Source organism: Bos javanicus, chromosome 15 (assembly GCF_032452875.1).
Source record: "Bos javanicus breed banteng chromosome 15, ARS-OSU_banteng_1.0, whole genome shotgun sequence".
NCBI lineage: Eukaryota > Metazoa > Chordata > Mammalia > Artiodactyla > Bovidae > Bos > Bos javanicus.
The window spans coordinates 2143197-2161368 of NC_083882.1; the positions used below are offsets into that span (position 1 = coordinate 2143197).

The following is an 18172-nucleotide window of genomic DNA, read 5'->3' on the forward strand; positions in this document are numbered from 1 at the left end:
GGGATTGGATGCCATGATCTTCATTTTTTGAATGTTGAATTTTAAGCAAGTTTTTTTTTAACTCTCCTTTCAATTTCATCAAGAGGTTATTTAATCCCTCTTCATTTTCTGATATAAGGGTGGTCTCATCTGCGTATATGAAGTTATTGACGTTTCTCCTGCAATCTTCATTTCAGCTTGTCCAGCATCCAATCCAGAATTTCACTTCATATAAGGTTAATTTCTCCTCATATAAGGTAAATAAGCAGGGTGATGATACACAGGCTATACATACTCCTTTTTCAATTTGGAACCAGTCCTTTGTTCCATGTCCTGTTCTAACTGTTGCTTCTTGACCTGCATACAGATTTCTCAGGAGGCAGGTAAGGTGGTCTGGTATTTCAATGTCTTTAAGAATTTTCCACAGTTTGTTGTAATCCACCCAGTCAAAGGCTTTAGCATAGTCAATGAAGCAGAAATAGATGTTTTTCTGGAGTTCTCTTGCTTTTTCTAGGATACAGTGGATGTTAGCAATTTGATCTCTGGTTCTTTTGCCTTTTCTAAATACAGCTTGAACATCTGGAAGTTATTGGTTCAAGTACTGCTGAAGCTTAGCTTGGAGAATTTTGAGCATTACTTTGCTAGCGTGTGAGATGAGTTCAATTATGTGGTAGTTTGAAAGTTTATGCTACTAATAACAAAATCATCTTGAAAGTGAAAGTGAAAGGGAATGTTGTTCAGTCGTGTCCGACTCTTTGAGAGTCCATGGAGTTCTTCAGGCTGGAATACTGGAGTGGGTAGCATTTCCTTTCTCCAGGGGATCTTCCCAACGGAGTGATTGAACTCAGGTGTCCCACATTAGTGAAGTTGAATATGAAAACGTAATAAACATTAATCTTCTAGCACCATGTTAATTTTCTTAATCTGTATTTTTCTAATGACAATGCAGGATTCAGACAATGATCCTGAATTAGTGTAACTATTTTAATTGGTCTCCCTGCTTAATGCTTGCCCCTCCCCATATAAATTCACTCCAGATTGATCTTTTACTCTATTTTTAAAACTCATTAATAGCTTCGTATTATCATTCGAATAACGTGCAAACTCTTTTGAGTCTTGTCTCACTTAGCCTAAGTGTATCTCTTATCCTCTAAACACTCACCTCCTCTACTCACACAGTCACATCTGGTTCCTTTCACAATAAACTTCCTTCAGTGTCTGCACACGTATACTCTCCTACTAATTTTTCAGATGAAGCAGGGTATGAAAATTTTTGCAAAACACCCATCTACCCTATATATGTGACAGCATTCTATTCTTCCCCTATCAGTACACTTGCCTTATCATTGAACAATAATTAATTTTTAGTTAATTTCTTTTATACCCCTAGACTTAAAGTTCTTAACAAATTTTGGTATCATGAACCTATTTAGTATTCTGGTGAGGTCTATTAGTTCCCTTCTCAGAACAATGCTTTTAATGGCACAAGATAGATTACTTAGGATAACAAGGAGAAACCTGTTATATTGAAATATATATTTGAGACATTAATAACTAAACTGATGACATACTAATATTCCTGATTATTAATTATTACATTAAGTAATAAAACCTAGTGGCAAGTCATAAGAAAACAACTTAAAAATCATGAGGAGCATTTTTCTGGCATTGAGTTTATGCGCTACTTGTATATTTTGGAAATAAATCATTTGTCAATTGTTTTATTTGCATTATTTTCTCCCATTCTGAGGATTGTCTTTTTATCCCTTTGTTCATTGAAGCACTATTTATAATAGCTAGAAAACAAAAGTAAACTAGAAGTCCATTGACAGATGAATGGATAAAGATGTTGTGGTACATTTACATAATGGAATATTACTCAGCCATAAAAAGGAACACATTTGAGCCAGTTCTAATGAGGTGGATGAACTTAGAACCTATTATACAGAGTGAAGTGAGTCAGAAAGAGAAAGGTACATACTGTATACTAATGCATATATACAGAATCTAGAAAAATGGTACTGAGGAATTTATTTACAGGGCAACTATGGAGAAACAGACATAGATGATAGACTTATGGACATAGGGAGACAGGAGGAGAGGGTGAGATGTATGGAAAGAGTAACATGAAAACTTACATTACCATATGTAAAATAGATAGCTAACTGAAATTTGCTCTATGGCTCAGGAAACTCAAACAGGTGCTCTGGATAAACCTGGAGGGGTGGGGTGGGGAGGGAAATGGGAGGGAGTTTCAAAAGGAAGGAGATATATGTATACCTATGGCTGATTCATGTTGAGGTTTGACAGAAAATAGCAAAATTCTGTAAAGCAATTTTCCTTCAATAAAAAATAAATTAATTAAAAAATATGAGGAGTAAAAATGATACTTTCAGATATCTGCAACACTGAAAGATATTATCTGTGGTCTTTAATGGCAACAGAGTCACATTTACTACTAATACCTCTGTGATTTCTGGCCTATATTAATAATTAAATTTAATGCTAATTTTCAGTTATAGGTAAGGAAAACTAAAGATGCCCTTTTTTTTTTTTTTCATACAAGTTTACAATGCCCTCTAGCTATCCTAGGCTTAAGTCTGTCTACTAACATGTCAACTCAGTAAGGAGAGGCACTAGATCTTTCCTGCCTGTCATTGAATCCTCAATTTTTGACTATATAATTATACAACTATAACATAACTACATATATAACAACTTCTGTTTTATGTGTTGGAGATAGAGCTGTGAATAATAAGACAAAAGCAGTATGTTTCATGGAATTTTCATTCTCATGGGAGAGGGAAGCACATCAAAGACACTCATATTGTTCATGGAATATGATATTTCTCTTTTGCTTTGACCTCTTCTAAGATCAATTTGTCTAGAAATACCTACTATAGCAATTTTTTAAAATTTTTGATTGAAGGATAATTACTTTACAGGATTTTGTTGTTTTCTGTTAAACCTCAACATGAATCAGCCATAGAAGGTTTTAGTGTATTGAAGTTCTAAATTAATTCACCAATAATAAAGAGATCATTTAAAGTGGAAAGAAATTGTTATTACCATTTAAAATATACATGTTCATAACAGTCTGCTTATTTAGGGCTTCTTGATATAGAACCATAATTTATACACCTTCATACTCTTGTTTATCCAATTATCCCTTCCTTGAGATCCCATTCTTTTCGGTTACTACTAACTTTTCAAGACTGAGATATCACTTCCTCTGGGAAGATATTTCTTTTCTTTTTCTTTTTTTAATTTAAATTTATTTATTTTAATTGAAGGCTAATTACTTTACAATATTGTATTGGTTTTGCCATATTCTACATTCCTCTCCACATAGCTTCACCAGCCTGGTTTGTAATCCTTCCTTGGTGTTCAAGTAGCACTTTGGGTATATCTATATTTGTGAACAGCTGACAGACAGGAATTAAATTATCTCCCTGTTATTGCATATCTTTGTTTTCCTTCCTCTAAATTATGGGGCCTCAGTAAAGCTGACACCTCACTCTCTCTACTGAAACACTGCTTATGAACTCCCTGTGGGAAAGAAAACCCTTCAAATCTGAGAACATTCATTCTTGCTCTACTGAGAATCTTTAAAGATCAATTTTAAGAGAGGTAGCAGAATGCATGTATTTTGGGGTTCCCAAAACTCCAAAGGGATTGTGTCAAGATATTGTGATCCTAATACCTGACTGGCATTATCCCTCATCCTCAATTTATTCCTGAGGAGGACGTAGGAGAGGGACATCCTTATGTACTCGTGTATGTGTAGTGTCCTTATTACTGTCTACATCTTTAAAAATATAGGAAATGACATTGGCTTCAAGTATGTTTTCAAGAGACTTGCTGGTCCTCACTTAAATCTACTTTCTCTAACCTAAAATCACATGGAGTACTAGCCCAGTCTTACTTTTATTTGTATCTCCAGAAGTTGGCACAGTGTTTAGTGTATGATAGCTAGCTATAAATGATTCCTAAACTGAACCAAAGTGATTTTAATGAAATTATGATGTTTTTAGACTGATGCCACAGAAATTGTTTTCCTGTTGGTAATGCATACTATTCCTTAAATAAGAGAATAAAGGGAATCTGTGAAAACCTAACATGATTTTGAATGCATTATTTAAAAATCTCAATAATTTAATCTATAAGTAGAGAAATATGTAGCCTATTTGTGTATTATGGATCAGTTCAGTTCAGTTCAGTCGCTCAATCATGTCTGACTTTTTGCAACACCATGAATTGCAGCACACCAGTCCTCCCTGTCCATCACCAACTTCCGGAGTTCACTCAAACTCACGTCCCTCGAGTCGGTGATGCCATACAGCCATCTCATCCTCTGTCATCGCCTTTTCCTCCTGCCCCCAATCCCTCCCAGCATCAGAGTCTTTTCCAATGAGTCAACCCTTTGCATGAGGTAGCCAAAGTACTGGAGTTTCAGCTTTAGAATCATTCCTTCCAAAGGACTGATCTTCTTTAGAATGGACTGGTTGGATCTTCTTGCAGTCCATGGGACTCTCAAGAGTTTCCTCCAACACCACAGTTCAAAAGCATCAGTACCTCAGTGCTCAGCTTTCTTCACAGTCCAACTCTCACATCCGTACATGACCACTGGAAAAACCATAGCCTTGACTAGACGAACCTTTGTTGGCAAAGTAATGTCTCTGCTTTTGAATATGCTATCTAGGTTGGTCATAACTTTCCTTCCAAGGAGTAAGCGTCTTTTAATTTCATGGCGGCAATCACATCTGGAGTGATTTTGGAGCCCCCCAAAATAAAGTCTGCCACTGTTTCCACTGTTTCCCCATCTATTTCCCATGAAGTGATGGGACCGGATGCCATGATCTTAGTTTTCTGAATGTTGAGCTTTAAGCCAACTTTTTCACTCTCCTCTTTCACTTTCATCAAGAGGCTTTTTAGTTCCTCTTCACTTTCTGCCAGAAGGGTGGTGTCATCTGCATATCTGAGGTTATTGATGTTTCTCCTGGAAATCTTGATTCCAGGTTGTGCTTCTTCCAGCCCAGCGTTTCTCATGATGTATTCTGCATAGAAGTTAAATAAGCAGGGTGACAATATACAGCCTTGACATACTCCTTTTCCTATTTGGAACCAGTCTGTTGTTCCATGTCCAGTTCTAACTGTTGCTTCCTGACCTGCATATAGGTTTCTCAACCAGTTGGTAAACTGGCATAGAGTTGAACATATCCCTGATTGTGACTTTAAATATCAATTTAGGAAGTTGGTGGTGTAGGGAGACCCTGAGCTTAACAAAATTACATGAGCACAACAAAATTACAAGTGGACTGCAAGGAGATCAAACCAGTCCATCCTGAAGTAAATCAGTCCTGAATATTCACTGAAAGGACTGATGCTGAAGCTGAAACTCCAACATTTTGGCCACCTGATGCACAGAAATGACTCACTGAAAAATACCTTGATGTTGGGAAAAATTGAAGGCAGGAGATGAAGGGGACAATAGAGGATAAGATGGTTGGATGGCATCGCAGACTCGATGGACATGAGTTTGAGTTAGCTCTGGGAGTTGGTGATGGACAGGGAAGCCTGATGTGCTGCAGTGCATGGAGTTGCAAAGAATCTGACATGAATGAGTGATTGAACTGAACTGAACAGAACAAGTATTGATTAGAGAGATCTGAAGACCTGCAAAAAAAAAAAAAAAGAAAAAAAAAAGGTTTTCTATAACGAAAGATGTAAAGAATAGACTACAATGATATGGTTAGAAGGGGTGTAAATAAGGTATATTCAAGATCCATACCCATGGGTCAATGATCCACAAATAGGACAATTACAAAGTTTCTCCCCAAGGATCAATGGATCCAAGCCCCACAGCAGGCACCCCAGACTGGGGATCATGGACCAAGGAATTGATGATGTTTGATTTTGGAGGTCAAATGAGGCTTACTTTCAGAGGAGCCAGAGACATATAGGAAATAGACTGTACTCTTAAATGGCACACAGAAAATTTCACATGCTCAAGGACCCAGAATAAGCAGGGTTTGAAAGGAGACTGGATTAGATGTACTTGCTGAGACTCAGAGAGGCAGAAGGCAAATGGAGTTCAACCTGGGAACACAGACACTGGAAGCAGGCATTTTCAGAAGCTCATTCTGTAGTGAGGACACTGGTACTGGCAAGCACCAATTCAGAATCCTCCCTCAAGCTGATTAGCATGAAAACCCAACCATCCCAAACCCAACCCAAACCCAACCATGGCACTAGTAGCGAGGTGCCTCAGGCCAAACGGCTATCTGGGTGAGACCACAGCTCCATGTGCCACCAGGGAAGCTGCTTCAGGACACCCCTGAGTCCCCAGCTGCTCTAAGACCCAGCCCTGCTCATCAGAGGGGCCAGGACTCAGCCCTTCTCACCAGAAGTCTAGCACCAGCTCAGGGACCCCTGAGCTTATTGCAAGGGCAATAAGAGACTGCAGGTCCCAGCTCCATACCCAAGTGAGCTGGAACTAGTCTCTGGATTCCCTAGGCTACTGTCCCACCCACCTATGGACTGATATCAGCTCTGAGATATTTGCTCCCTATAGCAACAGATTCAAGAATCCAATACCACTTACCAGTGGGTTGACAATAGCCCCAGGAAATGGCTTCACCCATCAGTGAGACAGTACTAGTCCTGTGATATCCTGGGCCCTTGTCCCACTCACCAGCAGGCTGACACCAGCCTTAGCACCCCACTGGGCCCAAATGCTTCTCACCAGCATGTTGCACCCAGTCCAAGACTCATTTGGTTCCTAATCCACTCACCTTAGGATCTGATACTACTCACCAGCAGGGCAGCACCACTTTCGGGACCCTCTGGAACTTGTAGCCAACTGTGATAGGAACTGACCCCACCATCAACAAGCCAACACTAAATCTGGGATCCCCTGGCCAGCACTAGTCACTCTGGGACTCAACTCCTCTCACTTATGGGCCAGCAATAGCCTGAAGCTACACAGCCTGCCATATTAAGACCTGGCCACACTGGCCAACTTTTGCTGCACAAGTCAGGGTCTAGAAACCAGTGGAACTATAGGAAAGCCATACTTACAAGACTACCTACAGTAGTTAGCCTTTCACAATAGAAAGGCCCATGCAGCTCATGTAAGGGGCTCCCCTAGAGCATATAGCCCTGGTGACTAGAGAAGTGGATTCCTCCCATGCATGAGACATCCATAGAAAAAGCCAATTCTCTAAGATCAGCAAATTTAACCAACATAACAAATACAAAAACTAAAACAGCAAACTGGGCAAAATGAGAAGAACAAAACATATGTTTCAAATGAAGAAACAAAATAAATCCTTAGAAGAACTAAGTGGAGATAAGCAATCTATCCAATGAAGAGTTCAAGGTAATGATCATAAATAAAGATGCTCAAAGTACTTGAGATAAGCATGGACAAACACATTGAGAACTTTAACAAGGAATTGGAAAATATAAAAAAGATTCAAATAGAGCTGAAGAATACTATAACTGAAATAAAATATATAATAGAAGGAATTAAAAGTAGATTAGATGATATGAAGAAACAAATTTGTAAACTGGAAGAAAAGTGGAAGCTGAAAAGAAGAAAGAAAAAAAAAAGTAAAATTATGAGGACAGTTAGGAGAACTGTGAATTTAACTCAGATGACCAATATATATTATTACTACTGCAGGCAGGAATCTCTCAGAAGAAATGGAGTAGCCATCATGGTCAACAAAAGAGTCCGTAATGCAGTACTTGGATGCAGTCTCAAAAACGACAGAGTGATCTCTGTTCGTTTCCAAGGCAAACCATTCAATATCACAGTAGTCCAAGTCTATGCCTCAACCAGTAATGCTGAAGAAGCTGAAGTTGAACGGTTCTACAAGACCTTTTAGAAATAACACCCCCAAAAGATGTCCTTTTCATTATAGGGGACTGGAATGCAAAAGTAGGAAGTCAAGAAACACCTGGAGTAACAGCCAAATTTGGCATTGGAATACGGAATGAAGCAGGGCAAAGACTAATAGAGTTTTGCCAAGAAAATGTACTGGTCATAGCAAACACCCTCTTCCAACAACACAAGAGAAGACTCTATACATGGACATCACCAGATGGTCAACACCGAAATCAGATTGATTATATTCTTTGCAGCCAAAGATGGAGAAGCTGTATACAGTCAGCAAAAACAAGACCAGGAGCTGACTGTGGCTCAGACCACGAACTCCTTATTGCCATATTCAGACTTAAATTGAAGAAAGTAGGGAAAAACACTAGACCATTCAGGTATGACCTAAATCAAATCCCTTATGATTATACAGTGGAAGTGAGAAATAGATTTAAGGGCCTAGATCTGATAGATAGAGTGCCTGATGAACTATGGAATGAGGTTCATGACATTGTACAGGAGACAGGGATCAAGACCATTCCCATGGAAAAGAAATGCAAAAAAGCAAAATGGCTGTCTGGGGAGGCCTTCCAAATAGCTGTGAAAAGAAGAGAAGCGAAAAGCAAAGGAGAAAAGGAAAGATATAAACATCTGAATGCAGAGATCCAAAGAATAGCAAGAAGAGATAAGAAAGCCTTCCTCAGTGATCAATGCAAAGAAATAGAGAAAAACAACAGAATGGGAAAGACTACAGATCTCTTCAAGAAAATCAGAGATGCCAAAGGAACATTTCATGCAAAGATGGGCTTGATAAAGGACAGAAATGGTATTGACCTAACAGAAGCAGAAGATATTAAGAAGAGATGGCAAGAATAAACAGAAAAACTGTACAAAAAAGATCTTCATGACCCAGATAATCACGATGGTGTGATCACTGACCTAGAGCCAGACATCCTGGAATGTGAAGTCAAGTGGGCCTTAGACAGCATCACCACAAACAAAGCTAGTGGAGGTGATAGAATTTGAAATAGAGCTATTTCAAATCCTGAAAGATGATGCTGTGAAAGTGCTGCACTCAATATGCCAGCAAATTTGGAAAACTCAGCAGTGGCCACAGGACTGGAAAAGGTCAGTTTTCATTCCAATCCCAAAGAAAGGCAATGCCAAAGACTGCTCAAACTACCACACAATTGCACTCATCTCACACGCTAGTAAAGTAATGCTCAAAATATTCCAAGCCACCGCTTCAGCAATATGCGAACCATGAACTTCCTGATGTTCAAGCTGGTTTTAGTAAAGGCAGAGGAACCAGAGATCAAATTGCCAACATCCGCTGGATCATCAAAAAAGCAAGAGAGTTCCAGAAAAACATCTATTTCTGCTTTACTGACTATGCCAAAGCCTTTGACTGTGTGGATCACAATAAACTGTGGAAAATTCTGAAAGAGATGGAAATACCAGACCACCTGATCTGCCTCTTGAGAAATTTGCATGCAGGTCAGGAAGCAACAGTTAGAACTGGACACGGAACAACAGACTGGTTCCAAATAGGAAAATGAGTACGTCAAGGCTGTATATTGTCACCCTGTTTATTTAACTTCTATGCAGAGTAATCATGAGAAACGCTGGACTGGAAGAAACACAGGCTGGAATCAAGATTGCTAGGAGAAATATCAATAACCTCAGATATGCAGATGACACCACCCTTCTGGCAGAAAGTGAAGAGGAACTAAAAACCCTCTTGGGCAAAGTGAAAGAGGAGAGTGAAAAAGTTGGCTTAAAGCTCAACATTCAGAAAACGAAGATCATGGCATCCGGTCCCATCACTTCATGGGAAATAGATGGGGAAACAGTGGAAACAGTGGCAGACTTTATTTTTCTGGGCTCCAAAATCACTGCAGATAGTGACTGCAGCCATGAAATTAAAAGACGCTTACTCCTTGGAAGGAAAGTTATGACCAACCTAGATAGCATATTCAAAAGCAGAGACATTACTTTGCCAACAAAGGTTCGTCTAGTCAAGGCTATGTTTTTTTTCTGTAGTCATGTATGGATGTGAGAGTTGGACTGTGAAGAAGGCTGAGTGCTGAAGAATCGATGCTTTTGAACTGTGATGTTGGAGAAGACTCTTGAGAGTCCCTTGGACTGCAAGGAGATCCAACCAGTCCATTCTGAAGGAGATCAGCCCTGGGATTTCTTTGGAGGGAATGATGCTAAAGCTGAAACTCCAGTACTTTGGCTACCTCATGCAAAGAGTTGACTCATTGGAAAAGACTCTGATGCTGGGAGGGATTGGGGGCAAGAGAAGAAGAGGAAGACAGAGGATGAGATGGCTAGGTGTCATCACTGACTCGATGGACGTGAGTTTGAGTGAACTCCGGGAGTTGGTGATGGACAGGGAGGCCTGGTTTGCTGCGGTTCATGGGGTCTCAAAGAGTCGGACACGACTGAGCGACTGATCTGTTCTGATCTGATCTAGGAGAACTGTGGAACAATATCATGCATATTAACATTGATATTTTGAGGGTCCCAGAAAGAAATGATAGAGAAGGGGCAGAAGACAAAATAGCTGAATACTTCCTTAGCCTGGGAAAGAAACAGACATCCAGGTCCAGGAATCACAGAGAGTCTCAAACAGAATCAAATTGGAGATACACACCAACACATATCATATTCAAAATGGTAAAAATTAAATTAAGAAAGATTATTAAAATCAGCAAGGGAAAAGCAACAAGTTAAACATAAAGGGACTCCCAAAAGTCTACCAGCACATTTTTTAGGAGAAATGCTGTTAGTCATAAGGGAATGTGTTAGTTGTTCAGTTGTGTCCAACTCTTTGCAATCCCATGGACTGTAGCCTGCCAGGCTCCTCTGTCCATGGAATTCTCCAGGCAAGAATACTGGAGTAGATTGCCATTTCCTTCTTCAGTGCATCTTCCTGACCCAGGGATCAAACCAGAGTCTCCCACATTGTGGGCAGATTCTTTATTGTTTGAGGCTCCAGGGAAGACCCCATAAGGGAATAGCATGATATATTTACAAGTGACAAAAGGGAAACGTGCACAACCAAAAAGGCTTTCATTTAAGCATGCTATCTGGCAAGGATTTCATCCTAATTTGAAGGAGTTCCTCAAGCTAGCAAAGGGTTTTACAAGAAATGTTGTTGGGCCTTCTTTAAGTAGAAAAGAAAAAGCCACAACTAGAAATATCAAATGGATGAAAGGAAAGATTTTTTGGTAAAGGCAAATATAGAGTAAAGTTAATAAATCGACCACATATACAGCTAGTAGGAAGTTTAAAAGATCAAAGTAGGAATATCATCTATATGCACAGTACATAATTAAGAGATACACAAGCAAGAAAATGTAAAACATGATGTCATAACCATAATGGGAGTGGGCTGTTAAAATGCATTTGAATTTAGAACAGCAACTTAAAATAGTCATGTATACATAGGATGGTGTATATAAACCTCATGGTAACCACTCTAATACTTTGGCCGCCTGATGTGAAGAGCTGATTCATTGGAAAAGATCCTGATGCTGGAAAAGATTGAGGCCAGGAGGAGAAGCAGGTGACAGAGGATGAGATGGTTAGGTGGTATTGCTGGCTCAGTTGACATGAGTTTGAGGAACTCTGGGAGATGGTGAAGAGCAGGGAAGCCTGCTGTGCTGAAGTTCATGGGATTACGAAGAGCTGGACATGACTTAGCTACTGAACAATAACAACAGTGGTAACCACAAACCAAAACTCTGTCATAAATATACCTATGGAGTAAAGAAGGACATTTGAATATATCTCTAAAGATAGTCATCAAACCACAAGGGAGTATATCAAAAGAAAAAAAGGACCAAAAACCAACTCAACAATAATCCAAAATCAATTAACAAAATGGCAATGAGTACAAAACTATTAATAATTACCTTAAATGTGAATAGACTAAATGGTCCAAAGAAAAGACACAGAGTGGCTGAATGTATACATAAATAAGACCCATACAGAAGCTGCCTCTGAGAGACTTACTTCAGATATAAACACACACAAACTGCATGTGAGATGAGAAAAGATATTCCATGAAAGTGAAGAAAGCTGGAGTATCAATACTTATATAAGACAAAACAGACATTAAAACAAAGACTGTAACAGGATGATCAAGGGATCAATCTAAGAATAAGATATAACATTGTAAATATATATTGTCCCTACATAGAAGCACCTAAATACATAAAGCTAACATTAACAGATAAAAAGTGAGATATCTATAGTAACACAATAATAATAGTGGACTTTATCCCCTCACTTACATCAATGGCCAAATCATCCAAATCAATAAGGAAACACTGACCTTAAATGACACATAGAGCCAATGGACTTAAATGATAACAGAGCATTCCATCCAAAGCGGCAGTATACATATTCTCTTCAAGTGCACATGGAACATTATCTAGGAAAGATCAGGTGCTAAGCCATAAAATATTAATCAATAAATAGAATAAAATTGAATTCATGGGAAGCATCTTTTCTGATCACATTACTATGAGACTAGAAATCAACTATTTTATTAATAGTTTGCATTAAAAATGCAAAAATCACAAATATATGGAGGCTGAACAACATGCTAAAAACAACTAGTGGACCATTGAAGAAATCAAACAGGAAACTAAAAAATATCTGGAGAAAAATAAAAAGACAATGACCCCAAATCTATGGATTGCAACAAATTAGTTGTAAGTGAGAAGTTTATGGTGTTAGAAGTGTACCTCAGGAAACAAGAAAAATTTCAAGTAAATGACCTAATTGCATACTTCATTAAAGTAGAAAAAGTAGAACAAGCAAAACGCAGACAAAACCCAGTAGTTCAGTTCAGTTCAGTCTCTCAGTCATGTCCAAAGCTTTGCAACCCCATGGAGTGCAGCACATCAGGCTTCCCTGTTAATCACCAACTCCCAGAGCTTGTTCAAACCCATGGCCATCGAGTCTGTGATGCCATCGAACCATTTAATTTTCTGTTGTCCCCTTCTCCTCCTGCCTTCAATCTTTCCCAGAATCTTTTCCAATGAGTCAGTTCTGTGAATCAGGTAGCCACAGTACTGGAGTTTCAGCTTCAGCATCAGTCCTTCCAATGAATATTCAGAATTTATTTTCTTTAGGATTGACTGGTTGGATCTCCTTGCAGTCCAAAGGACACTCAAGAGTCTTCTCCAACATCACAGTTCAAAAGCATCAAATCTTTGGTGCTCAGTCTTATTTATAGTCCAACTCTCACATCCATACATGACTACTGGAAAAACCATAGCTTTGACTAGACAGACTTTTGTTGGCAAACTAAAGTCTCTGCTTTTTAACATGCTATCTAGGTTAGTCATAGCCTTTCTTCCAAGGAGCAAAGAAAGAAACTAAAGAAAGTGAAATCGCTAAGTCGTGTCCAACTGTTTGTGACCCCATGAACTGTAGCCTACTAGGCTCCTCAGTCCATGGCATTTTCCAGGCAAGAGTACTGGGGTGGGTTGCCATTTCCTTCTCCAGGGGATCTTCCTATCCCAGGGATTGAACCCTGGCCTCCTGCATTGTAGGCAGACACTTTACTGTCTGAGCCACCAGGAAAGCCCCAAAAGAAAAGCCTACAGACCTGGTATTCCCAAGCGGCCTCCCATCCAAATACTGGCTAGGGCCGACCCTGCTTAGCTTCGGAGATCAGATGAGATTGGGTGCATTCAGGGTGGAATGGCTGTAGCATCTTTTAATTTCATGGCTGCAGTCACCAACTGCAATGATTTTGGAGCCCAAGAGACCAAAGCCTGTCACTGTTTCCATTGTTTCCTCATCTATTTTCCATGCAGTACTAGGACCGGATGCCATAACCTTAATTTTTTGAATGTCTAGTTTTAAGTCAACTTTTTCACTCTCGTTTTTCACTTTCATCAAGAGACTCTTTAGTTCTTTGCTTTCTGGCATAAAGAGTCATCTGTGTATCTGAGGTTATTGATATTTCTCCTGCAATCTTGATTCCAGCTACTGGTTCACCCAGTACAGCATTTTGCATGATGTACTCTGCATATAAGTTAAATATGTAGGGTGACATTATACAGCCTTGAGGCACTCCTTTCCCAATTTTTAACTAGTCCATTGTTCCATGTTCAGTTCTAACTGTTGCTTCTTGACCTGCACACCGATTCCTAAGGAGGCAGGTAGAGCTGTCTGGTATTTCAATCTCTAAGAATTTTCCACAGTTTGCTGTGATCCACACAGTCAAAGACTTTGACATAGCCAATATCGCAGAAGTAGATATTTTTTGGTACTCTCTCACTTTTTGAATGATCCAACATGTGTTGGCAATTTGATCTCTGGTTCCTCTGTCTTTTCTAAATCTAGCTTGAACATCTGGAAGTTTTCAGTTCATGTACTGTTGAAGCCTGGATTGGAGAATTTTGAGCATTACTTTGCAAGCATGTGAAATGGGTGTGAGCATGCAGTAGTTCAAACATTCTTTGGCATTACCCTTCTTTGGGATTGGAATGAAAACTGACATTTTCCAGTCTTGTGGTCTCTGTGCTGAGATTTCCCAATTTGCTGGCATATTTAATGCAACACTTTCACAACAACATCTTCTAGTATTTGAAATGGCTCAACTGAAATTCCATCACCTCCACTAGCCTTGTTTGTAGTGATGCTTCCTAATGCCCACTTGACTTCACATTTCAGGATGTCTGGCTCTAGGTGAGTGATCATACCATTTGGGTTAACCAATGGTTATGTGGGTCATTAAGATCTTTTTTGTATAGGTATTCTGTGTATTCTTGCCACCTCTTCTTAATATCTTCTTCTTCTGTTAGGTCCATGCAATTTCAGTCCTTTATTTTACCCATCTTTGCATGAAGTTTTCCCTTGGTATCCCTAATTTTCATGAAGAGATCTCTAGTCTTTCCCATTATATTGCTTTCCTCTATTTCTTTGCATTGATCACCGAGGAAGGCTTCTTTATCTCTCCTTGCTATTCTTTGGAACTCTTCATTTGATGGATATATCTTCCCTTTTCACATTTGCCTTTAGCTTCTCTTTTTTTCTCAGCTATTTGTAAGCCCTCCTCAGACAACATTTTTGCCTTTATGCATTTATTTTTCTTGGGGATGGTCTGAATCACTGCCTCCTGTACAATGTCATGAAACTTCACCCATAGTTCTGCCTATCAGATCTAATTCCTCGAATGTATTTGTCACTTTCACTGAGTAATTGTAAAGTATTTGAGTTTAGGTCATACCTGAATAGTCTAATGGTTTTCCTTACTTTCTACAAATTAATTTTGAGTTTTGTAATAAGGAGTTCATGATCTGAGCCACAGTCAGCTCCTGGTCTTGTTTTTGCTGACTGTATAGAGCTTACCTGCGGGGAGCCAGCGTGAGGACCTCCACCCATGGCAAAGGTCATGAGGGAAGGAGGCTCAACATATGCAAGGTGGGATCGAACCTCAGGAGTCCCCCTGGAAATCCTCGAGCATCTACCCCCATAACCAGAGCCTGCCTACTTTACTATTTTGTACTCTCACCTACACCTCTGACTTTATGGGCGGCTGTCCCCCACCACCTCTTTTGGAGAAGGCATTAACTTAGAGCTCCAGTTAATAAAAACTCCTGGGTGTGACAAGAGTGTTTTAACCTACAAACTCCTCTGAAGGTTCTCTAGCCTGCCTGACAGGCTTGTCTGGCCACATGTGATTGCTCACAGCCTCCCAACCGTGAGAGGCACAAGATGCTTTAAACCTTCTAAAAACAGGTTCCTTAGAAAAGTTAGAAAACCATTAGTATAAGTATAGTGGGCTGATTAGAAATTGTATTGGTGAAGGGTTTTTCATTTGTTGAGCCAATGTTTGTTGCTAAGTCTCCACATCCCCTGCCCTTACACACGTTAATGAATATATAGAAGAAATAGGTATCAACCTTTGATATTAATCACGTTAGACCTTAGGCTAAGTAAATTCTTTCCTTAATTAAAACCCACTACACCCTCACCCTATAGGAATGTAACTTTATCTGGTACCTTCGGAAGGTGGAGTCTTTTTAAGAATAATCACCCCTGGAGAAATAAGTGTCCTGGTTGACTGACAGCTTTCACAAGGAGAGGGTCATAAATTGTCAGCAGGCCCCCTGGCCAGAAGATGATGTAACACCCCTAAGACCTCTGTATACATTTGTATGAAGCACCTGACTTTGATAAAGTCAGGACTGCCGACTCCACGTGACTTTTGCATAACATCTCAGTGTATAAAGTAGACCATGGAAAATAAAGAATTGGGATCAGTTTCTCAAAATACTGGTCTCCCCATGTAGCTCTCTCTCTCAAACTCTGGCTGAGTCTCCATCTGGAGCGCGGAACCCACCAAGCTTACTAATTTTGCCTGGGCTTCTAAGATCTGACCTGGGAGGCCTCAGTGTCTCCTCCTTTGGGAGAACGGAAGGACTCCTGCGGCTTACGTAAGTGGTGCAAACTTCTTGTCTTTAAGTTTCATTGGTCTCCCACGTAAACCAAGCTACTCAGCCTTTTTTCTCCACTGAATTTTCCCACTGAGCTATCCTCATTCTATTACTCTTTATATTTCTAATTAATATCTAATTGAAGCTATTGTATCCTGATCCTCGCTGACACCGTCCCCTCTTCGAACTCCCTGGATCAGCCGGGGCTGGACCTCGGCACTTACTCATCTTTGTCTGCAAAAAAATATAATCAATCTGATTACTGTATTGACCATCTGGTCATGTCCATGTGTATAGTCGTCTCTTGTGTTGTTGGAAGAGGGTGTTTGCTATGACCAGTGTGTTCTCTTGGCAAATTCTGTTAGCCTTTCCCTGCTTCATTTTTTGTTCCAAGGCCAAACTTGCCTGTTACTCTAGGTACCTCTTGACTTCCTACTTTCGCATTCCAGTCCCCTGTGATGAAAAACGACATCTGTTTTTGGTGTTAGTTCTAGAAGATCTTGTAGGTCTTCATAGAACCATTCAGTTTCAGCTTCTTCAGCATTAGTGGTTGAGGCATAGACTTAGATTACTGTGGTATTGTATGGTCTGCCTTGGAAATGTATAGAGATCATTTTGTCATTTTTAGGATTGCACTGAAGTGTTGCTTTTAGAGTCTTTTGTTGACTATGAGGGCTACTCCATTTCTTCTAAGTGATTCTTGCCTACAGTAGTACATATAAATGGTCACCTGAATTAAATTCACCTATTTCAGTCCATTTTTGTTAACTGATTCTTAAAATGTCGATGCTCACTCTTTCCACCTCCTGTTTGACCACTTCCAACTTAGCTTGATTTATGGACCAAGCATTCCAGATTCCTATACAATACTGTTCTTTACAGCATCGGACTGAAGAGACGGAGCCAGTGTGAAAACAATGCACTGTTTTGGGTGTGACTGGTGATGGAAGTAGAGTCCAATGCTGTAAAGAACAAACCCAGTAGAAGGAAAAACATTCATAAATATCATAGTAAAAATAAATGACATAAGAAATAAAAAAAAAAAGAAAGAAAGAAAACATGAATGAAACCAAGAGCTGGTTATTTGAAAAAAGAAGCAAGATTGAAAAACATGTTCATGGATTGAAATAATTTATATTGTTAAAAAGATCATACACCATGACCAAGTGGGCTTTATCCCAGGGATGCAAGGATTCTTCAATATCCACAAATCAATCAATGTAACACACCACATTAACAAATTGAAAAATAAAAACCATATGATTATCTCAATAGATGCAGAGAAAGCCTTTGACAAAATTCAACATCCATTTATGATAAAAACTCTCCAGAAAGCAGGAATAGAAGGAACATACTTCAACATAATAAAAGCTATGTATGACAAACCCACAGCAAACATTATCCTCAATGGTGAAAAATTGAAAGCATTTCCTCTAAAGTCAGGAACAAGACAAGGGTGCCCACTTTCACCATTGCTATTCAACATAGTTTTGGAAGTTTTGGCCACAGCAATCAGAGCAGAAAAAGAAATAAAAGGAATCCAAATTGGAAAAGAAGAAGTAAAACTCTCACTATTTGCAGGTGACATGATCCTCTACATAGAAAACCCTAAAGACTCCACCAGAAAATTACTAGAAATAATCAATGACTATAGTAAAGTTGCAGGATACGAAATCAACACACAGAAATCCCTTGCATTCCTATACACTAATAATGAGAAAACAGAAAGAGAAATTAAGGAAACAATCCCATTCACCATTGCAATGGAAAGAATAAAATACTTAGGAATATATCTACATAAAGAAACTAAAGACTTATATATAGAAAACTATAAAACACTGGT

At 39.3% G+C, this 18172-nt stretch overlaps 1 protein-coding gene and 1 pseudogene across 10 annotated transcripts in view; both read right to left on the bottom strand.

The window, feature by feature from the left end:
* GRIA4 (glutamate ionotropic receptor AMPA type subunit 4) overlaps nt 1-18172 on the bottom strand; it is a 680382-nt gene that overhangs the window by 331788 nt on the left and 330422 nt on the right. The window lies entirely within an intron of this gene.
* LOC133227187 (5S ribosomal RNA) lies at nt 13480-13597 on the bottom strand (annotated as a pseudogene).